The sequence below is a fragment of the Simochromis diagramma genome, unplaced genomic scaffold (assembly GCF_900408965.1).
Source record: "Simochromis diagramma unplaced genomic scaffold, fSimDia1.1 OVJJ01000682.1, whole genome shotgun sequence".
Classification (NCBI taxonomy): Eukaryota; Metazoa; Chordata; class Actinopteri; order Cichliformes; family Cichlidae; genus Simochromis; species Simochromis diagramma.
This window is the reverse complement of record NW_024387359.1, coordinates 1,933,400-1,958,312: the sequence shown is the minus strand read 5'-3', so window position 1 is coordinate 1,958,312 and position 24,913 is coordinate 1,933,400. Positions and strand designations below refer to the sequence as shown.

The 24,913-nt window shown below is 40.0% G+C and overlaps 2 long non-coding RNA genes across 2 annotated transcripts; both read left to right on the top strand.

Moving 5' to 3' along the window:
* Nucleotides 1-3,373: 3,373 nt before the first annotated feature.
* LOC120718617 lies at nucleotides 3,374-23,322 on the top strand. The gene is made up of 3 exons (XR_005692532.1): nucleotides 3,374-3,384; nucleotides 15,568-15,578; nucleotides 23,042-23,322. It is a non-coding gene; the product is annotated as an uncharacterized LOC120718617 (long non-coding RNA).
* Nucleotides 6,195-10,874, top strand: LOC120718616. The gene is made up of 3 exons (XR_005692531.1): nucleotides 6,195-6,369; nucleotides 9,746-9,807; nucleotides 10,008-10,874. It is a non-coding gene; the product is annotated as an uncharacterized LOC120718616 (long non-coding RNA).
* Nucleotides 23,323-24,913: the final 1,591 nt, after the last annotated feature.

Here is a 24,913-nt window from a genome sequence, read left to right as displayed (position 1 = left end):
TGAGAAAGTTAGGGTTAGTTTGTTTTTTAGCTATGTGTAATATGCAATAATGATAATGTTCACAGCTGGAATAATGGCAGACACAAACACAAATTTAGATTTTCCATTAAACATAAAATCATTTAATTTTACACCTTTAAATATCACGTTTTTGTTTTTGTTTTAAATTTTATATATTGAGCACATTTATTTGTTACATTCACTGAAGTTAAATATACTTTTGGAACAGCACACAGTTCTACTGTTAGAAATGCAAGTAGTTATCATGTCACGTCAATGATAAATCCATCTTTCTGTAAACCCTATTATCATTATTATTATTATTATTATTATTATTACTTAAAGTCTATGCTAAAACACAAAAGGTGTTTTTTCATATTGTACAAATAAAAACTGTCCCTAAAGAATTTGACAAAATTCAACTATGTATATGCGGGTAGACCACTAGATTCCAGGTCATTGGCAGAAAAGGTCAGAAAGTTTGATCACACTGTTGAGCACTAAACACTTTTATTAATATTGTTTAAGACATGCCTATAGCTCCATTTGCACCCTTTTGGCACAACGATAATTGCTATCTTTAAACATAACCTACCATTCAGCAGGCTATTATCTGTAATCAGTTTCAGTAGAAAGACCACAATAACATTTACCTGCAGTAACGTCATTTACATTACCATTTAAAACGTATGTATTCCCATAATGTTGTAATTTAACAGCATCATATTTCAGTAATTGGATTTCTAAGTCAGTAACATTAGGTTGCTGAGTTATGCACAGTGGCATAGCATAGAACTCTAGCCCCTAAAAACATAGGCGGTCTCTGTCTGCACAGTTTAAAACATCACCACATTTCAACCTTCATTACTAAAAATAATGTATAATTTACAGGTGAATGGGTGTGATATGTTCTTTATTTTTAATATTTGTAATTCTCATATATACAAATGCTTAAAAATGCAGTGTTGGTGTTATAACCTTCACACTGAGAAAATACTATACAGCATCAAAAATGCAATTAAGCAAGACTAGAAACATGTTTTATTTTCAGAAACAGACAAAAAGAATCAGCTTCAAATAACAGTTCAAAAGGTGTATAGATAGATAGATAGATAGATAGATAGATAGATAGATAGATAGAAATAATTTTAAAATGCACTTTCATCATCCTCTATCACATTTTCTTGTTCACTGTCTGCTACACAGAAGGAAAAATACAGGAGTTTTTTTTTTATGCCCATCAGAGGTCAGAGGTCAAGGTACACCATAACAATTAGAAACAAAGCAATTATCTTAAAGTTTAAATAAATGTCCAATCATAGTTGTGTTTATGAAAGTGTAACACTAAAACTCGTGTTTAAATAGACCCAATAGCAGTATTTTAAAATGCATTAGATTAAATTGTTGAGTAGTGATTTGAAACATAAATTGTATTTTCTGTCAGTGGTTACATTTGCTATATATTGCACTAAATTAGACTTGTGGATATTCTGGGTGATTTAGTAATACATCAAAATGTTCACGAGCGTGTACTCGGGTACGTTTGTGCACTAAACAAATCAAATCAGCATTCAAGTGACTAACTGCAAACGTATTTCTTTTTTTAATTAAGAAGCCGTGTCATTGTGGTATTTTAAAATGCCTCTGCAGAATGCTTTGCTTACCTTATAACACACCAGCTGAGAACTGCTGGTCCAGCACACAATAAAGCTTAATGCTGCTCAATGTTGGTGTTGCACAACTTTCAGTTAAAACGGTACAAATCTTTCAATAATTTTTAGTTGCCACTATATGAGTTCAGACCCATGTGTGCAAGAACCATGTGTTTCAGTTGTGCTGCATCATTTAACAGTTATAGTGTTATAGCTGACTTCTCTCAGTTTGCTTTCTCTGCCTCCCATTTCTTTTTATGTGTGCTTTTTTCTTTTTTTGTGATATTCCAGCTTTGTCCAATTTATTCATGCAACTTTGCAACTTATGATGCTCACAGTTTTTTTTTGCAAACAAAAACAAATTTTCATTCCATGCTTGTAGGGGCCCCTCTACTGGAGGCCCCGGGCAGTCAGTCACCATTCCCTCAACTACAATGTCCCTGATTGAGGTGGGCAGTGGCGATTTTGTTAAAGCAAACATTGCAAACATCATATTTTCCTCTGATAACTTGTTACAACTTCAACATTGTCCACCAGAGCAGATGTAGCTGCATTATTTACACTAATCTGTTTTTAAAAAGTAAGTATATATTTTTTAATTTACATCTTCTTAGTTTAGATTTCCCCTTGACTTTCCACGATGTCACTGGGACATCTAGCTGCACAGAAGCAAAATGAGTCTGGGTGAGAACTGTGATAAGGTCAGCTCTTAACACTAATCAGAAACTGCTGTGTGCATTAGTGCTCTGCAAATGTTTAGCAACACTTACAGTATGTCAAAGGCTGGGCGTGTTCGCAGTCACTGTTGCAGCCTTAATATCTTGCTGCTTTAATTGGAACACCTACTCAAGAACACAACATACTTGGTTTAAAGATTTATGTCAGAGCTGACTAACAGTTAAAATTTTCTTTCAAATCATTACTCAGTGTAAAAACTGCTGTCTGTATGTTTTAAATGGCCCACGATTGATCTCAAAAGCATGTTCAGGTTATGTTCTATATATGATTGAACATCAGTGTCTCTCTGAGTCCTGCAGTCACCCTCTAAGAACCAAAACAAGGATGCAGTTTATTTAAGAAGTGAAGAGCTACTTTACCACCGGCCTCACCTCATCTGATCTTGGTTTCATTCTGCTCTAAGTATGAAGGCAAGTAAAAATATAAAAAGAAAAAGATCAGGATCAAAATCATTAAAAAAAAAAACATGATTACAAAAAACTTTTTTACTAACTTCTTGGGGGGCTTTGTTGTTGTTGTTTTAGCTGTTATTTGTAGCTTTAACGTTTAACAGTTATTCCTCCTTTTAAATTCATAGTATTTTTAATTATACAGTATCATAAAAAAATAAACAACAAGTTAACTTCTTTAAGTCTAGAATTACATAAAAAAGCATAATGTAATTGTAAACAGATATGCTGTCTTTCAGTATTTGTCAGCACTATAATCTCTAATCAAGGCATATTTTACACTGCTCTGTATCTCCAGAACAGTTAAAGGACTTTTGCTGTATATGACTTAAAGATTTAGAGGATATTTATTAAAACTTTATTTAGAAATGCTAAAATGTTACCTACAGGCCTTGTGAAATACAGATAGTATATATGCTCAGCTGATCAGTTGTTCACTGCCTACCTACTGTTTGGCCACTCTATTAATATTAAATTAAAAAAAGAGTCCCTCAAAGCTCATATTGCATTATTTTGATCTTAATGAGAATCTGGTTGTTTATGTTGTGTGTTTTGAGGATCATCCACATTAATTAGAATTTGACAGATCCAATTAAAATTGTGGGCCCATAATGATGTGATGGGGTTGCCACCAGGGGAGCAGCCTCAAAACAAACAGCACTGGTTTAATGTAAAGGTTGAGGGGCTGGATCACAAAAGCTCGAACAGGAGGCACAAGTTTATGCGAGCGTACGTGCACACGAGCCTGTTTTCATCGTATCGTGCTTCTCTGCCACCCCCACCTCCAGAACCTCATAAAGCTCATAGACGATAATGATCCTGCCATAGACTGTAATGATCCCACCATTTCATGGGGTATTACACTATAATGATGATAGTCCTCGACATTTGCATCCCATCCAGCCTTTAGCTGCTGAGCTGCACCACCATCTTACCTGGCACGGGTAATTTATAGAGCGAAGGCGTGAATAAGCCGCTCTGGAATAATACAACCAGCACTTAGAGTCAGCCGCAGAGATTTATTATGGGAGTGTAAACCCAAAAGGCAAATAGGATCGACATGCTGGGGTGTGTGTGTGTGTGTGTGTGTGTGTGTGTGTGTGTGTGTGTGTGTGTGTGTGTGTGTGTGTGTGTGTGTGTGTTTCCGCTATTTCCCGTTCAAGAATAAAGACATCCACAAGAATCCACCAGTGACAGCTCATAAAGGATGATGGGGAGGCGGATGTGAGACCTGGGAGGGGAGGGGTTGAGGTGGGTGGGGATGTGGGTGTGGTGAAATCATAAAAAGCCCCCCCCCCCTAAAAAAAAAAAAAAAGACAGAGAAGAAATGAGACAAAAAAAGGACGGAAGCTAACGCCACCACAAATATGTTCTTTTCCCGAGAAATTTTTCACGACCGTTCTTTACAAACAGAGAGACACATGCAACACAGAGACGGCACGCACTCAAACACACACAAGGAGGGGGGGAAAAACAACAACCCTGTGCGTATTTTACTCTGAGAGTTAATGGGAATAAAATACCTTGGTGGATGAGTGCAGATGTGTTTGATACAAATAGTCATTTTCCTATTTGCTGCCTCATTGAGCATGATGAATGATGGGAGTCAGGGAGGCGGCGTGATGAATGGCAGCACCTTGGCTCCATTGCATGCCCTATTGATTCTCCTTCTTTATTACTCCTACAACCCAGCTGGCTGCTCCTGCCCTCCCTACACTCTCTCCTCTCCACTGAGGGTGAGAGGAGGAGGAATTGAAGTGGGGTCTTCTTCCTACTGTAAGGCCACACCTCTAACAGGAACAACACCGTGTGTGTGTGTGTGTGTGTGTGTGTGTGTGTGTGTGTGTGTGTGTGTGTGTGTGTGTGTGTGTAAACATCCAAGTGAAGAAGCATAATGTGTGTGCGCTTGTGGCCTGCTGGGACTTCATGGATAAGGGAAAAATGAGTTTTCTGATTAGCAGATTAGAGGCCAACGGTCTCTAATAGGGACTTGTCTGGGAGTTGCTTAGTTAGAGGGAGGGTGTGTGTGATTGTGTGTGTGTGATTGTGTGTGTGTGTGGGATGGGGGGCATTTCGAGGTGGCCACCTCCTTGCTTTCTTGTCTATTTTACTTTAAATGGGCATAAATATACACAATGAACACTGTGTTTCATTAAAGAAGACTTGAAACTGCTAGAGGCCATAAACTCATTAGTAAAGTTTTAAAGGTTAGAGATGGAGTAAAAATATGACATTCTTCAAGACTTCTACAGAATTAGGGTTCTCTTTGCCGACCATAGGGGTCACGCCTTACTGGAAATTAGAAAAAATGCAGGTATAAGGTACTTCTGCACTGGTTTTATGTTTCAGATCCAAAGATTATGATTATTTTATATACAGTATAAAGTTAAATAAACCAATAAATGTGCATTATACTGCTGATGAAAACAGTTTCCAACAAATTTAAGTTAGTTAAAGTAAGTCAAATTAATTAAAAATGGCAGGTACAAGACTTGTATCTTCCACTGTCTCTACAGACAGCCTCAGAAGCTGGGGCTCGGACTGCCGGGGCCTCCTGCAGAAAGGCAGGCCCATGTTACCTCTTTGGGCTGCACCTGGCTGGGCCCCAAGAACGAAGACCTGACAACCAGCCAATCACCCTCAATCTCCCACCCCAGGCCAGGCTCCAGGGCAGGTTCCTGGGAACCCTGGTCCCAGGCAGGATCATTTGGATTTTGTTTTTCTTTGAGGTCATGTGAATCACTGTTTGTCTGTAATGACTGAAAGAATAAGATTGCGGTTACAAACAATGAAAATGAGTTTTCTCCCAAGGGAGAATGCCTTCTAGGGAGAGGTTTTCCCATGTCGTACTGGCAGAAGCCCCCAGAGCAGACCAAGGCTACTGATGGATGGATGGATGGATGGCATCTATCAGGGAGTTAGGGCAATATCCTACAAATTGTGAAGGGAAATCATGAAGTACCGAGTGGCTAATGTGTTTTCAGTACTGTCATTTAAAATTATAGATCAACATACATACATCAACATTCTTATTAAAACACATTAGTTTATTGAGTTAAGTGCTATCTGAAATACTCACAATTTGTATCAAAGTGGACCCCAGAGTTCTGGACACTTTTTTTTAATTCTTTGAGCAGTAGTACATTGCTTTAGTTGCTGACAAATTCAAAGTAATGATGCACAAAGAACATGATAAAATAATGAAATTATCTACGTATTTCTAAGTACTGAGTGCTCAGTGAGCTTTAAGAGTCTTATTCTTAAGCATATTTCCCCTGCACCTGGTACACAAGGTTTGAGCAGTCTTTGAGATAAGTAAGAGGTAAAACATGTATCATATACATTTGAGTGACAGCGCTGTGTTTTCTCTCAGAGAGAAGATCAGAAAACACAACTTGTGCCAGGGACTGTAACCTCAGTCCCGTCGGTTCTGTCAAAACAAAGGCCTGTTCATCCATCAGTCCTCTCATCTGAGTCCACATCTGAGACGCCGGGCCTCAGCATGGACGACAGCTCTGTGGGGGCTGGAGGTATGTTATGACTGGTCTGTGTGTATGGTAGGGGTTCATTCCTGGTTTAGAGGTCATGACAGGTAAGATGTGGAACTTGGAGACATAGCTGTTGTAGTCCAGCTTGATTTCCAGAGTCTCTCCTGAAGTCAAGCATGAAGAATGGTTGTTTTGGTCATTTACCTCAAGTACTAGTTGCAGAGCGTGTCAAAATAATACAATATTAAGATGAAGTTGTTCTTCCATAAGCATCATGTATACGGCACTCTAGCAGGATTGGTGGATGCAAATTCAATCGCAGATTTGAAAAACAATACTCATCGAAAATAATGGGCAATCTTTGCCGCTGATGAATTAAATTTCAAATCATTTCCTAAATGGGCTAGCTAGAGATAGAAGTGATCCCAACCAATAATATGCATGCACATATTACCCTCAGAGGCACACAGACACCATACACGGCTGCTCTCGCACACACACACACACATTTGCAGGCATCTACACACAACCATCTTGCTCTCAGCATGGCCTGCGCGAAGCTTCCCAGACTAAATTACAAATGTTTCAGTGGATTGGAGTTGCAGGACATAATGAAGCAGTGCGGCACGCTGAGAGGTAATTACCCAGCAGCACTCCTGCCGTTCTGCAGCCCTGCGAGGTGAGAGAGAAGATGAATAGCCAAAGTACAAAACCACTGACCCCTCAAAAGTTTCATTTACCATCTCCCCCCTTCTATCTCCCTCCCCCTGGTTTTGGGGAGCTTGGAAGAGGTAATCATCTAGGGACAGTTTTGGTAGGTTGATGAATGGTGTGTGTGGCTTTGGTGCTCGTACGCACATGCACACCTATTTATCTGCTCCGGCCCAAACCCAGCCGAGCAGGGCTAGAGATGTGGAGCATGCTGAGCCTTATTGAGTCACCAGGGCTAGCTGAGTGAGGAGACAGGCCAAGGGAGGTGGAGGAGGAGGAGGATGGGAGGGGGTGGAGGGATGGAGCGATGGAAAGAGGACAGACCGCCTGGCTCGGAGACGTGGAGCCGATCAATTTTCTCCTCCAGCCTATCAGTCATGTCCTCTCACTCTGTCCGTTTCTGCTGATGACACACTTTCTCTGCCCATCGGCCCATTTCCAGGCCAAGAGCGAGAAAAGAAAGTCTAGCTGTGTGTGTTTGTCTTGAATGTGCATGTTTGTGTGTGTGTCAGTCTGAAACAGAGTGAGAGAGTGAGAGAGAGCACACACCTGGGGGTTGTCCAAGGGGAGAAGTGCTGAAGACGGCGGGGGCTGGCTTCTGTCAAAGTTTCCTCTCCCACGAGTACAAGTGAGGACTGAGAAGAAGGGAGGAGGAGAGCATATAGCAGCAGCAGCCCCTTAGGTGAGCCAGACTCAGCCTCCTCTCCCAGGCGTGCCAGCGAAGGTGGCAGGATCCAAAGCCTTGTCAATGCATAATGCATTAGAGGCCTCCTTCTCCTGACAGCCCCCTCTGCCGCCTTCCACTCCAGAAGCCTGCCTGCTAATCAAAAACGACACATCCGAATGTCCGGACATACACACATGCGCATGCTTGCACGCCCAAACAGACACACACACACACACACTCGGGCAGAAATTTACTAATCAAAAAGTGTATTTCCTAGAGGCTGACTCCCAAGAGAAATCCAGCTGGAAGAAATTGGAATAATTTATTAGCTTACAAGTTTTCGTTGACAGTTAGCCCGAGGCTATTTATCTCAGTAATAGAGAACGTCTCCAATGTGGCAAAATTGACCAAATCAAACAGCTTTGATCAGAAAATGAATCTGGCAAGGCTGTCTGTCTCTGGGTGTCCCGTGAGGCGAGCGTGAAACAAACAAAACTGAGAAACAGAAACTGAGAGAGAGAGAAAGAGAGAGATTATTTAACAAGTGACCACTGGGGGGAAAAGAGTGAAGGATAGGCTCACACTGCAAGTGAAATCTCTCACTATGAATTATTATTAACGCAACAAAAGGCGGCCGTCGATATTTAAAATGGAGGATATTGCTGGATAAATAATGTGACAACAGCAGAACATCAAAGCAATTTGTAGAGTTTACGGTCTCTCTTCATCGAGTTTGGGATGCCATAAATTGTCCTGCTTTTTCATATTACAGCAGCAGAATAGCTAATTCACTTTGTCAGCTACAAAAACAGGGAAACAGACAAAAACAAAGGTGACTGTCTGACAGAAAAAGTCCCATCAACACTGTACTCAAGATGTCTGCTTTTGTGTGTAGGCTACTTGGATTATTTTCTCTTCAGTTAGGCCGATGGTCCCCATTGTTTTTATCTACTCACTCAGCCCTGTGAGATGGACTCAGGAATGTCTGCTCCCTCAACATCTTTCATGTTCAAATGAGTTCAGCTGGAGTCATTTTAAACTGGGTCTGGATAACCTTTAGTCAACCCTTTTTCAGTAATTGCTAGATTTATTAATATTAACAGTCCATACATACTTTACGATGTTGGTTTTAGCTACTATTTTATTCATATCTTTACTTGTAGTTTTTAGCGACCAATTTCACCTGTTTCCTATGTTCAGCTAATGTTTCATTAGCACTTTTAGATAACAGAGTCAGTATTTTTATCCTGCAATTTGAACTATTAATCCATGATATTCTTTCTAAATAACTGACATGCTAGCCGTGAATTTAGCTAGGTAATTTATATTTTGTTCACAATTTTAGTCAGCTGGCTACTATATTTAATTTATTCATAGGCCTAATGATATTGCTAAAGAACCGAACAGCTACTATATAAGCTACATGTTATTCATAATTTTAGCTAGCTACTATTTTTCTCTTTGCTTATCTATAATGATATTGCTAAAGAATTTAACTTCTAGCTATAACTTTAGTTAGCTAATTGATAACATTTTATTTAAGTTTTAGGTAACTACTGTATTTAAACATTAATTCCTAATTTTGCCATAGGAGATAGCGGTCTACTAACTAGAAGTTTAATGGTTCAATTCCTGGCTCCTCTATTCTTTATTTTTGAAGTATCCCTGTGCAAGCTAGCTGCAAGTAGCATCATCATCATAGCATCATCTATTTAAATGTGTTTGTGAATGTTGAATTTGTTTAAAAAACAAAAATAAAATGACTGTGTTAAAGAGGAAGTAGGAAAGTGTTTTGAGTGCTCAGAGTAGAAAAGCATATGTGTGTAGTCTATTTATTTATCTGTACCCCTAGCTAATAATTTCAGCTATTAGACTTTTACAAAACTCTTTCTAACATTTTACTCACTTTTTAAAGATTATCTCCTTTAATATTTTATGCATTTCTTTGAGCTACTCTTCTCTACTTATTAATTTGATTTAGTTAACTGTTCTGCTCAGACTTGTTCAGGTCTGCTTACAGTTGCTCATCTTTCCATGTAGGCCCTGTCTACTGCAGAAGTTCCCTCTGGAGTAGGCCATTTATACCGCTGATTTGGATTCAAGTGAGTTATAGTACAACAATCCATGCACTCTTGTCCACTATAATACAATTCCCATTTGCAATCTCTGAGTCCTAAAGGGATGTGGAGATGCTTCTAAGCCAAATCTATTTCCACTCCTGCACAGTATATCTCTGTCACTCTGTCTCAGTGACAAAGACACTGAGCCGAGCTGTAAAACATGCTTTTGACATGATCCCCAGACATGCCTCTCACGGTGAGGGACACATTCATTTGTCGAGGAGACTGACAGACAGTTCAAAGGGTCATCGGGCTGACACCAAAAGGGGACAGTAAACACACCACAACCGTCTCAATTAGCAGCTGATTCACAGCTGTCACGCATGGATCCCGAAGATAGGTCTCATTATGTTAAATGGATGTCAATCACACAAGCCTCAGGGCAACAAAGCGTAGGAGGCGGTGCTGGAGAGAAGCGAGTTAGAGAACCGCGGCCCTAAATGTGAGTTCCAAAGAATGACATATTTTGCAGTGTTTGAAACGATCAAACAAGTTTCACTTACGCAGAATAGAAAAGTCAGTTCAGCGTTTCTTTCTTGACCTCCCAGCTGAATGGAGAAGTTTATAGAACAACAACAAATTCTTTCCATAAGTGTTGAACCGCGCAGCAAAGAAACAATGATTGGATCACGGCGGGAAATTTCTCCATAGACTGGCATTAGCATTGACCCCCATCCTCCTCCCTCCCCCACCTCCACCTGTTCTGCTCCACGCCTCCTCCCACTCCTCGTCCTCTCCAATCTATCCGCCTAATGAATTTTTACCTGGCACAGGCTGTTTTAAACTCCATTTGGACTCGTGCCTACAATTACCTCCTCAGAGTCTCCAAAGTAACTGCGCACAGCCTAATTAGTATGCATTATCAATTAACAAACTTAATAGCTGGCAGATTGATTGGATCCTCTGTAGAAGGGGGCAGAGCTGAAGCGAAACACCAAATGAAAAATCATCTCCCCACGCACTTCTCATTTCTCTTGCACACAGATTCATGGATGCCTGTGTTTGAATGTTTTAGCAGTTACTTGACATTGTACATGTGTTGTTACTATATGTGGCTTTTTGGAAACTATATACAAACACATTAATTTACATAATGCCGTGTATTTTTAAAAATGCAGCTGTGCAAGAAGTATTTCATTACTTTATCCGTGTGACTGCACTGATGCCACTGATGATACATAAACATCTTATATTTTAAATTTATTGTTTTTATTATTATTATTGTGGCATCACTGTGTAGCCAGTAGTTTATCATTTTATCATCTCAAGTTAGAACAAATGGTGACTACTGTATGAGTAGTATTTGATACTTTGTTTCAGTGTTTTTGATTTAGTATAATGAGCAAAATATTGTATAAAATGTTACTTTATTAAATCACACGTGATGACCTGATTATAGTTCATGTGTGCAGTATGGTTCAGCTTTCTCACATTCAGTCAGTCACTGTCAAAAAAATAATACTGCCACTATTCAAAGAAGCACATTAGTTTAAGCTCAATCATCTCAGTCCATAATCATAAAGCTGATTTCATCCCTATCCTTAATTTTTGCACAGCGATTCCTGGTGCAAAATATACCTGTGTGTGTATTTATAGCACTTCTAATAACTTATTTTCCACCACTGGTGAATGCATGCAAACAAATTCACTATTATGTCATATAAAAGAAATAAAATGTAAAAGTACATGTATTCAGTGGTGACTGAGATGTTTGGATAATCTAAGAGTTCTATTATAACGTTATATTTCACTCTATAAAAGTATTATTTAGAGTCATGTACATATAATTATATTCATGGTTGTAACCACCTACGATGTCATCAAGGTCTGAACTTCAGTATGTTTTTTTTAAGCAAAGACAGTAAAAAATGCCATGAATCAATGTCTGATTTTCAACGTGACTTTTAATGTGAAAGACTCTTTGGGAATTCTACAAATTATACAAACCCCACAGGGAAGTAAGGAACTTTTTCCATCGTGCCATTTTCATTTCAAGCAATGAAATAACTCTTTTATTACTTTTTTTCATTGTTTTATAAACACAACAGTCATCTTCTATATTTCTTTGTCTCTGGTTTTGATTTTGAGTTTACGTTTTGGTTGTATTGCAACTCCAGGACCCAGCCTCTTCTAAAGTGTAGCTTTTTCTACTGTTCATTGGAGCATTTTTATTATGGTGCATAAAGAGAAAAAAAAATCTGGACCTCAATAATTAATAAAAGCTACTTATGCCTCTGATTATATTATTATTCATCTATAATTATCTTAAGTTCCAGTCACTGATTGATGGTTTTTAGTGATTTACAAGTTATGCTAACATATAACTATGTGATGAGTTCATCGTAGGTTTAGGAAAACCTTGAATATTCACCAACCACTCATTCACAAATTATGTGCAGTAGAATTAATTTTTTTTAAAGAATGAAAAGAAGTACAAGTAAACTATAACCTTGTAAATTGTATATGTAAAATGTCTTTGGTTGGCACACATATGTGAATACACTGATCTTCAATTGAAAGCACCAATACTGCACTATATAAAGTAATGAGCTATAATTAATGCCAATTCCTGCTTAAAAAGGGTAAATTTAGCTAATTATTAATGTAAGAGTTTTTTAAGTAACTAGATAGGTAGCTGTGAAATAATTGAAGTTGGTATTAATGTAACGTGAAAGTATATTAATTGATTAACTGCAATACTAAATCAAACGCACTGCTTTTGAACATTGCATATTTGTGATAAAGCCTTGAGATGAGATGAGATGAGATGAGATGAGACAGAAAAGGACACTTGCAGTAATTCAGTACTAGGAGTTTTAGGAAGGAGAAAGGTGGATGATGGGAGCCGCAAGGGTGAAAAATGAAAAACAGCTTCACTGGGACACATGTTAGGCAAAAGAAACCCAATTTGTCAGGGAGATGAAAATCATAGTTAAAGCATTCATTTTGTGTACATCGACATCACCATTAAATTGTGCTGTCTGACATAAAAGTCGCTGAATGGATGGGAACGTCAACATTTTTCACTCTTCTCTTAATTAATGCCACCTGTTTCCCCAAAACCTTTTAGAATCATTTCTGAAGGAGAGAAACGGATCACCTGCTGTGTTACTGGCTTCCCTACAAAAAAGCCCAAAAGCCCAGAAGAGATCCAACGGGACTATTATGTTCCAAAGTCTTCATCTGACTTTGTTATTTGTGTGCCAAGTAGGGATATTATCCAGTTTGTCAGCACTAAAGTCTGTAACTTCAGCCCACTTTAAAGGACTTAACATTCTCCCAGTCCAGACTATTTAACTGAAGCGTGTGTTTATGAGGGAAAATAACCCACCTTAATATCACTCTTTATCCACAACACTAATGCTTGAATAACATTCATAAACGCATTACCAAAACATATTTGACAGAGTCGTTTTAGATGCAAATTGGCCAATACGTCCTCAGCTTAAAGTGTGCTGTCTGTGGTGCTAAAATTTAATGCTGCATTGATTCACCGTGTGTGCATTGTAATGAACATTTTCACTAGATTCAAATTGTTGGATTAAAGAAACTCGCTTATTTACATAAATATCAATAAGAAGACATTATGACAATTATCTGCCCTATTGGCCACAAACTTTATATGCTTGAAAATATACTTTATTTTCATTAGGAGGCATGAAATGCAGTCATTAGTGCATTAATTAAGGCCACTATAAACAATTATCTGGGTTAGTTTCTCAGTATTCCTTGAATGGGTCATTGTTGTGATGGAATCAGCACCATGGTGAGACTAATTTCTACACAGAGCTACTTAGGACAGCACAAAGGGCATGAATTCCAGCAGCAAGTAAAAGAACAAATGGAATAATGTTTGTGCTTTATGGGTGTGTTTTTTTCTTCTTCTTCTTTTTGTGGCAGAAATGGCTTCTCAGCACAATAGCAGTGGGGTCCAGAGGATAAGGAAAAAAACAATCCATTACCTGGTGCAAACAGCGGTTGTCGAGATAGTTCATAGTGCGGTAATACAGCGGCAGAAATGTGCTGTAAATGCAGGGAAGCAGTGAAATTGAAGAGTCACATACAATAAGCGTCACCTTAGCGGTGGGGTGGGGGACAGTGACCGCGGGTGGGAGGGTGGGGGAGCCCGGGGGGCAAATTCAGCATTACCTTTGGAAACACTGCTGCAACCTTGCAGCAATGACAGAAAAATAGGTTTTTCTTAAATTAAAGAAGTAAAGCTGATATTTATTGAAACAATGTAAAAGGCCGACTTGGGGTTGAAACCAATGCAGTACAAGAAATGACAGGATTGTTGATGAGTGTCATCTTACTACAACTGTCAACCAAATGTCAACCACTAACAAACACACCTTAATTTTTTGCTCCATGTTTCTGAAATCTGACTATGATCAGTGTCTTGCTAACATTTACAATAGAAAAATGCAACATTTGTGGTGCCTAGGTTACTAAGATATAAAAGTATTTATTTAATGTCACGGCCATCGTGTTGGCATCGTTTTATGTTCCATTTAGGTTTTGCATGTATTGATGCATTGATCCCCTTAGGTGGATTACAAGTACTTCACAACCAAGTAAAAGTACTCAGCTACTTGATAAAAAGTGCAACACAATACCAAATGTGCCTCCGAAACCATCGATGAAAGCTCCCCATGGTGCATGGTGTGTATAGGCAACAGAGAGGGATGTAAATCGCAGACTAATTAAGGAAGAGCCCACAGGTCCCTGTCCAGTTTAGCTTTTAAATTGTGTCTAATCGACTGAGAGCACGTTTAAAAGGCGCGAATGAGTGACTTATCACTAGTCCTGATTCGATTTGTGGAGCTAAATGAACATTTGAAGGGTTTCAAATGGCTGAATGGGCTCTTAGCACAAAGCAGGTTGTGTGCTGCCATTAGGTTCTGACCAAATAAATATATATGTTACACATCATCATCACAAAAAAACTGGATCAGTATTTCACTACGAACAATGTGACACATCAAGGAATCTATCAAGAGGCGCCACAGTGTGTTTGTGAGATAGAGAGAGCATACAAGGGCATTCAGTGTTGTGTGTGCGATAGCTGTGAAAGCCTCCTTCATCGTCAGTTTTTTTTTCCAGTCTTTTTTTTTTTTTTGCACTGATGTATATTTCGCTGTGCGCCGGCCTTAATTTTGATTTATAGTCCGTCCATAAATTAGAAAAATATGTTTTAGAATTCCATCCCCCGGAAAAAGCCCAGCCCGTGATGTCAGGGGATTGGGTGATATTTAAGATGTCAGAAATACATATTGGATTAGTGCGCTTTGTTCCCCCGCAAAAGCAGGTGTTTAATCATAGCTGATGGCTGGAGCGAAATGCGTTAGGACAGGCCGGGCACCAAAAAACGGGAGCCGCGTTCCCATTGCGATAAATCATACGGCCCAATGTTGTTCCACTCACACTCACATCATGCCCTCCCTCTTTTTACCCCTCCCTCCCAACATCAGTCTCGCTTTGGCACGCGCACGCTCACTAGTAGTAGAGTATCACGTGCTGCCTGGCCACGCGCTTCTCTCTCACCTTTGCACTCGCAGGGTTAAATCAACCGATCAGCAGTGTAATTGAAGCACTAGTCCATCATCTGATACGGTGACAGCAAAACAGTTATTCCCTTTTATTAATTTACATCTGATTCTTTGGGCTAATCGACACACACACACACATTTGTATATATATATATCTATATCGATATATATATATAGATAGATAGATAGATAGCATGAGCACAGGTGAAGTCTCCTGTCGTCGTCCTTTCCTCAAATTCTCATGGATAATCCGGGCCCTTTTGAAACTCGTATAAATCTAAATGACATAAATGAATGCGATCAATCATTGGGGGGGGGGTTAACTCGCGCCTTTCTGGAACTATAATATATTTTTTGTTGATATTAGTATCTTGATAATCCCACGAGGTCATTTGCTCACCTAATCATGGCTCCACCTCAAAGCCCCACACCATCGTCGACACCGTCATCATCTTAAACTTGATTACCGCGCCCGGGCTGTCCAGCCATGAATCCGCGAACATATATATATATACATATATATTTTTCGAGATTGATGAGAGGTTCGGAGCCCAGAGGGGCTGCAGGGGATGGCGAAGGGAGACGTTTAGAAGAGCAAACATTTTCAAGGTCACCAAGTGAACTGGAACCGGGGGGGGGTGCATGGAGAAAATAGTGCTTTTTGACACCAGCGCGCCGTTTGATTAAAAGGCAAAGTAATGGGTTTAAACACACGCAGCGAAAATGCCGCCAGGCTGTGTTGGCTTTTTTCCCCCGCAAATTACTTAACGGTGCAGTGATGGAAATAAGGTTGTAATGTTTGGTAATGAAAAAGAAAGCCTATATATTCTTTTTTTTCCTGCTCTTCTTGTTTTCTGACACACAAATAGATTGCCTGAGCTAATAACCGGGGCGCATTAGATTTTTTTTTCTTTTTATTTCTCCAGTGTGGGAATTGGAACACATTTCTTTTTTGCACTGGTCAAAACGATGAAACATAAGACGCTTTTGTGACGGGTGAGACTAAAAGCCTGCTGAGGATTTGAGAGAGGAATTCGAAGAGAGAGAAAAAAAACTATTTAGTTGGGGGAAAAATGTCGAGCTTGCATTTGTGGGTTAAATGGGGGCCTTGAATGCCTCCTGGTGACACCGGGGATACCTGCGGAATAAAGGAATCTGCAGAGCAGAACAAAGAGGATTGCAAAACACACTGGAAGATGATTTAATGCAAGGTGCGTGGAGGAAAACAACCTCGAGCATATTAGCTTCTAGAGAGAAGTGCTAATCATGCATGGTCGCCAGTGGGAATAAGCGCCTGCAAATCAAAGCTGTATGCTTGGCTAAATATAGGCTTTATTGGACATGGAAATTCAATAATCAAACTACCTTGGAAAAGAGAGCAGAAATCCACTGAGGGGCTCAGAGGCCGCTGGATTTTTTTTTTTCCCTGAGTCTGTCTGTCTATCTGTCTGTCTGTCTGATGGCTGTGCTGTTTATCCTGGAAGCAGCTCTTCAATGAGTCTCTTAATTCCTCTCTAATTCCGTGTGTCAGGGCTTTGCATCCCCGCTGTCCCGCCCAATGGCCCTTTGTCGCCCCCGTTTTCAGCTCTCCCCGGCATTACTCAGCTCAATGACACACGGCAAATTGCATTTAATAAATTAGCTTAATGGATTCGACGATCGGTTAGCGGGCACAGTGTTTCCTCTGGTTAAGCAAAACATTTATATCCCACAATCTCTCCCTCTCTCTCCCTCTCTCTCATACTGTCGCTGTTACGTCACAAACAGCTCTGCGGGAGCGCGTGCTTAATTGCTCACCCTTCTCTGGGCCATGCGCAATAATTTGGCTTTGCTTGTTTTCGAGTGATCCGAATTCATTCACGACTTCGTGGCTAAGGGCTTAGATGATTGGATGATTGGCTCATTGGAGTCCAGCTCAATTTAAAGCTCCTACTCCTACTGCGTCTACATCCCTGACCCGCACTGACACTTGTGCGTAAAAGGTGATGCCAAATCATGCTATGCCCCTGAATCACCATCGTCATCACTATCAGCACGACCATCATCTTCCACTCATGAAGCTATACACTGGCTGCACGCGGTTAAATGTCACAAACCCTCATTCCCCCCTCCCCGCCACAGCAATCCTTTATGGCCTCTGCATGTTTGGTTGCGCAAAACAATCTCATCGGACATTATTGATGTTACAGATGTTATAGTAATCAAATTACTGGCCTGTGAAGGGCCCCTCTGTCTTCGCGCCGTGTGATGAATTATAGTAAAGGTCATAGCCTGCTGGTGCTTTATGGAGGGTTTGTATGTTAACGCTCAGGTGATTGCCTCCAGGGTCGGCTGGCCAGCCAGGCAGGTACCTCGCACACTCACACATAAACGATGAGGTTGGAGGTTTTTGATCTCAAGAGAAAAAAAAGTGGAGGTGGGGTCACTTTTTTGATAACACAACTTTACCTTTCCTATTTACATTTAAGTTTAGCTTCCCAGGAGCATATGGCCGTCAGAAAACAAGTGAGATAAACAGCCCTCAGTTTTGAAAGTAAAAGAAATAAACAGGAAGTTTTGTTTATTAGAAAATATATATCTATACATTTCCAATCCCTCTGTGCTATAAATCACGGAGTTCAGTAAAAAGTGGTGTACTGGAATTCTTCATTATCCATGACTTTCCAATGAACCAATGGAAGCTCACATTGTTGGTTTAGATATCAGATTTTTAATTCTGTAAGTGTACAAGAAGAGGAATTATAATTTTATGTGATTATTGATAGTACATCAGTATTTCTCTTGTTATTGGTGTTAATCTTTCATGCGCTATAAAAATGAAAGACCAAAAAAAACCCAGTGCTATAGTTATCAACCTTATTTTTCCTGCACATTTACAGTTGATTTTTTTTATGTATTTATTTGTAATGGTAATAAAGACATGTTCCTTGGCTATAGCTGGTTGGTTGATATATATAAAGTTCTATTTAAGACTTAACGTGTCATCCAAACACAACATTGATTTTTTCTTATTATGACAGTAAATCAGGATGTGCAAACATTTTTAATGTACCTGTAACTGTAATAAACGTATTCATTGCACGTATAAACCTTTAATTTAAATGTTTGTAACTTATAAGATGATAATAATTTGTTATATCTTTTTAAATATGAACATTACTAAAGAAGTAGTTCATTCATGTGTGAACATGTTTGTTCCCCCTGTGGATCTCATTTTACCCAGACTTTATCTTAAAATCATCTGCTTTTTAGACATCACAGTCACATTATCATCCAAGTTCATCAGCCTTTAACAAACTCAAGTTCAATGAGTTTTTTATTGTCATTCTTATATATGCTTATATATTCTATATTCTTATAAATTCATAAGAATAAAATTTAATTTCAACAGGAACATGATGTAGACACATAATGTACACAGTGGTACTCAACTGTACTTAAAAAAAGCAAACACACAGTTACTGTAATTGCAATTACCACATTACCAGCAGTGCGACAGTAACTGTATGGTGTTTGTTGTTCTGGCAACAAGTTGTAGAAGAATATCGGTGAGTGTGAGGAGGAGGAAGCACTTATAATAATAAACTTCAGATACTCGTCACTTTAACCTCTGCAGACTTACTCTGGGGTTATGTGGTTATAATAAAGCCAATCTTTATTTTAATTGTGTAATGTAATATTGTCAAACTACCCAACGCAGAACTCTTTCCTAAGTAATTTACTTGCTGACAATACATGAGTACAATACATTTATTAAAAGAAAGCAACAGTCAGTGGTGATTAAACATGTTCAGTCTGTAGTCCAGTTTGGCTCTGTTCTTTCTTGATTTGGGGGTTTACATTTTTAAAAATTACAATATCCGGCTATTATAACATCTATATTAATAATGCCATGTAAAATGTGCACCAGGGAACCTTCAGAGCTTTGGTGAAGTTCAGGTCTGAGAAGTCAAATAGATGAAGCTGAGTAAGGAAATCTGTGATGTCCAACATCTGAGCAAGTACTACACTGTCAATTATATTTATTATCGCTTGCATCCTTTGTTTAGAAAGCTTAATAACAAAACTTTTTATCATGTCTATTTTTATTGCTAATTACACATTTTTAAAGCCTAAAGATCAAATACCTAGACACCCAACAGGTACCAGAACCAGATCCAGGCTGCTGTTGTAATATAGGTTACTGTATTGCTTTCATGCTGAAATAGTTTTGTAGATTTGTGTCTTGGTGGCAACTTAATCTCAAGGATCACAGAAGATGTTTTCAGAACTGATATTAGTCAGATTTATGTTTGCTTGCTGCACAGGTCCACACTTGTTTTATTATTATTATTTTTATAATAATAATTTTAAGAAGTGGATAACACTTAGCTCAATGATCTCAAATGAGGCAACACATAGACGCATTAATGTGTACTTTATTTCTCGGAGAAGCTCGTAAATCCAGTGATTTTCTTGAATTCATTGTCCCCACAGAGGAGGTGCACTGACTGGTTTGGGGAGGGGAGGGGGTGTCTTGGCTGTCATTCTGGGCCACATTAATCCACACGCAATTAGGTGTCAGCGCGCCGCTGTTCGCAGTTTGATGATAGCCTTGGGTTGCGCACGGCGGAGAGAGCCCTAATCAGGAGAGTAAACTCCGCTATATTTCAATTTGGGAGGGCGCTCTTCCGCTCCAGGGGGGCTGTGGCACCGGTGATAAATAAAACGCCCATTTACTCCCCCCCACCCCCCGCATTCGCCCACCACAGACATCCAAACTGCGCTCGCCACCAGGCCTCGTAATCATAGCCCGCATTTGGACGGCGAACATAAATCACACAATTGGAAACGCCATGATTAGAGATGCCAAACTCAAACAAATGCAGCGTGTAACCTTGTCAGCCCGGCGAGCTGATATGAAATCATCTTCAATGAGAAATGAAACTAAATGGAACAAGTTGACACTTAAACCAAACACTGGGTCCCTCTCTGTGAACTTCAAATAGCGTTCGCGAGGCACGAAACCGAAATCCACACGATCGCGTCCAGATCACAGTTGTAATCTTAACCTAACAAGATTACCGCCGCCCTCTCGTGTAATCCCCCCGCAGTATTATGACACATCTGTTATTAGCACATGTGACAAAGGTGTCGGTCTGAGGGGGCCGGGCCTTTAAACTCCTTTCAAATGTTAACCAGCATGTTCTTGAAGCCGCTTAAATTGTTAATTGGCTGAACGAGTCCATTTATCTAATCCCTCAGTTTCCTCGCTGTCCTCAAACTCTCCAAACCGCCAGTGGATTTGGGCTCAAGTGCTGCACACGATCTCTATTCAAATATTTCCATATGACAACTGCTCACAGACCACTCCAATTAAAGGCCAGTTGCTTTCTATTTAAGCCGCCTCAAAGGATCTCCGCTGTGTGCGTGGCGCAAACAAAAGGATCTTTCCAAAGCGTTTAGCCTCCCCGCCCACCCCCCAAAAAAGTGACTCCGGTCGACCTAGATCCGCCCACTCAAAGGCCATCTCAGGGGATTAGATGCTGGATTTAGGAGGAGAATTGAGGTTGCAACACTCTCTTTCCCCCAACTATTTCTTTTCTCTTTGCGCTAAAGAGGCCCTGTCTGTGCGTGATCAGCACCGTGGAAATGAGATGCGCATTTAAATCTGAGAGCAGTGTCCGCCGCCTGTGGCCATGCGCTGCCAGGAAACCTGCCCCGCCTGGGGGTTAATTAAGCGGCCTTCAGAGCTGCAAGAGAAGGAGAGTTCAGGTTTGATTCTCTCTACATCTGTGATTCCTAGCAAATTCATCCGCCCCCCCCCGCCATTGCGTATAAAGGGAGGATTTTTAAATAGTAAATTAGCATTCAGATGAGGTGCATTACAGCTCTGGGCTGCAGAGCGGGACAGAGGAAGAGTTAAAGATGATACATTTTTATGTCCAGGGGAAGATACTGATGAGTGCTTGTGACACAGCCTGCATTCACGAGGCAAAGTTTTTGTCTTTTTTTTTTCTTAACCCTCTTGTGGTTTTTCTTTTCAGTATTTAACTAAAAGAAAAAATGATGTGATTGATCACTATTTCATCTTCAGGTTCCTTGCCTTTGGCTTATTTTCTGCCACACATGCACACGTTAACATTACATACCTTGCATTCGGGTTAGAAAGGTGTGGAAACGCAGTGTCCCTCCACTCTCTTGTCTTCCTTCACACCCTGCTCTTACCATGTGTATGTTTTCTTTGTGCTGCTGCTATTCCTTCACAATGTTCGAACATTGTCACATTTCAAGCACCTACACCTTTTCCTCCTACAATGCCACACGTTTTACACTTTGTGTTTGCCGGACCCAGCCTTTGTTTTCTCATACTCTGTCCCAGCTGCAAATTTCAAGTTGGGAAACAACAAATAGCTTTGCTGGGGTGGCTCTTAATCGATCAAGATGCCAAAAAGAGTCCCTGCTCAGACAGGAGTGATTTTAGAAGAGAGTAAAGATCTGGAACATGATAAAGAGGAAGAGTTTTCAGAGCAAGAGGCTTTTTTCGCCTTTGTTGGACAGGACAATGCAGACTTTAGACAGGAGAGTGGGGAGTGAGGAGGGATGACACACAGGAAATGGTCTGGGGTATAATCCAGGCCCTGCAGTGAGGTCACTCACCTTCAGGACATGGGTCATCAGCTTAACAGGTGAGCTATAGCAGCATTGTCAGTTCAGAGTCTGTCAACTACAAAACAAGCTCATCAGCAACCATTAAGGAGAGAAATATGGATGCCAAAAAATTGTGAAATTATGAAATTGATTGGCCCTCTTGCCCAAAGATTGGTTACAGGTTAGTGATAGGTTAAGAGGCAGGGTACACTCTGGGCCACCCTGCATGACTGCCAGCGTGGTGCAACCAGAGCCAATATAAATGATGGTTACTCATGTGCCATCAAATCTGATTTTGAACTTTGCTATCCCTGATACTGGGATGTTCCAGATCCAGTAACAACAAAAAGAAGAGCTGCAACGTGTGTGGGCCCAAGATGGACAGGAAGACACTGTATTTAATTCAATTCAGTTTTTTTTTATAACCCATCAAATCACAACAACAGTCACCTCCAGGTGTTTTATATTGTCAGGTGAAGAACCTGCTATAGAGAAACCCTCAACAATCAGGTGATCCACCCTGCACTGAAAAAAAGAGCATGTTAGATTTACTTAATTCAATAGTGGACATTAGTTGCACACAGATGTTTTGCTTTGGCAGAAACTTGTTTAAGTTAAAGCAACACAACTTATTCATATTTAATAAACCTGTGCATTTTGTGTTTATAAAACATGATTGAAACATGTTTAGATGAAGTAAGTTGAGCTCTTGGAATATTTTAATCCTTCACAAATTTGTCATTTTATTCCAGCACTATTCAATAACTTTTACCCCAATACTAATTGGTTACTTAAATACTACATGTTGTCTTCATATTAACATATTGTTCAACAAAGTCTAGAGTCTGGTTAACATAAAAATCGAATGGATTTACAACAACTTCCTTCCTCCTTTCTTTATCTGGGTTGCAGGGAAATAACCCCGAAGTGATAGGTTAAGAGGCAGGGTACACCCTGGACAGCTCAACAGTCTATCACATAGAGACAAACAACCATTTCCACTTACATTCACCAGTTAACCTAACTCTAATAACTAGCAACTAGCCACTCTTACTAGACTGTATCATGTCATCTCAACGAGATCAAATTAAGTTGTTGAATTTCATACAGATCCTACATTATTTAATTACGTTCAAGATAGAAACACAAAATTATTTTGTACAAATTTGTAAATAAAACAACCACCCATTTTCCTTTTTTTCAGTATTCCAAAAAAAAGTAGAGGTGGCTGCTCAACTTGAATGAGATGGATGCCTTCCTCAAACCATGATCCAAAGTGCGCGAGCCAAAATCACGTGCGGTGTTGCAAGATTTAACATTGCTTTATTATTGACTTACTTCACTTGAACATGATATGAACAATTTAATATACCCTCTCTGCATATCATGTAGTATCTACACTATATACAGGGAGTGCAGAATTATTAGGCAAATGAGTATTTTGTCCACATCATCCTCTTCATGCATGTTGTCTTACTCCAAGCTGTATAGGCTCGAAAGCCTACTACCAATTAAGCATATTAGGTGATGTGCATCTCTGTAGTGAGAAGGGGTGTGGTCTAATGACATCAACACCCTATATCAGGTGTGCATAATTATTAGGCAACATCCTTTCCTTTGGCAAAATGGGTCAAAAGAAGGACTTGACAGGCTCAGAAAAGTCAAAAATAGTGAGATATCTTGCAGAGGGATGCAGCAGTCTCAAAATTGCAAAGCTTCTGAAGCGTGATCATCGAACAATCAAGCGTTTCATTCAAAATAGTCAACAGGGTCGCAAGAAGCGTGTGGAAAAACCAAGGCGCAAAATAACTGCCCATGAACTGAGAAAAGTCAAGCGTGCAGCTGCCAAGATGCCACTTGCCACCAGTTTGGCCATATTTCAGAGCTGCAACATCACTGGAGTGCCCAAAAGCACAACGTGTGCAATACTCAGAGACATGGCCAAGGTAAGAAAGGCTGAAAGACGACCACCACTGAACAAGACACACAAGCTGAAACGTCAAGACTGGGCCAAGAAGTATCTCAAGACTGATTTTTCTAAGGTTTTATGGACTGATGAAATGAGAGTGAGTCTTGATGGGCCAGATGGATGGGCCCGTGGCTGAATTGGTAAAGGGCAGAGAGCTCCAGTCCGACTCAGACACCAGCAAGGTGGAGGTGGAGTACTGGTTTGGGCTGGTATCATCAAAGATGAGCTTGTGGGGCCTTTTCGGGTTGAGGATGGAGTCAAGCTCAACTCCCAGTCCTACTGCCAGTTTCTGGAAGACACCTTCTTCAAGCAGTGGTACAGGAAGAAGTCTGCATCCTTCAAGAAAAACATGATTTTCATGCAGGACAATGCTCCATCACACGCGTCCAAGTACTCCACAGCGTGGCTGGCAAGAAAGGGTATAAAAGAAGAAAAACTAATGACATGGCCTCCTTGTTCACCTGATCTGAACCCCATTGAGAACCTGTGGTCCATCATCAAATGTGAGATTTACAAGGAGGGAAAACAGTACACCTCTCTGAACAGTGTCTGGGAGGCTGTGGTTGCTGCTGCACGCAATGTTGATGGTGAACAGATCAAAACACTGACAGAATCCATGGATGGCAGGCTTTTGAGTGTCCTTGCAAAGAAAGGTGGCTATATTGGTCGCTGATTTGTTTTTGTTTTGTTTTTGAATGTCAGAAATGTATATTTGTGAATGTGGAGATGTTATATTGGTTTCACTGGTAAAAATAAATAATTGAAATGGGTATATATTTGTTTTTTGTTAAGTTGCCTAATAATTATGCACAGTAATAGTCACCTGCACACACAGATATCCCCCTAAAATAGCTAAAACTAAAAACAAACTAAAAACTACTTCCAAAAACATTCAGCTTTGATATTAATGAGTTTTTTGGATTCATTGAGAACATGGTTG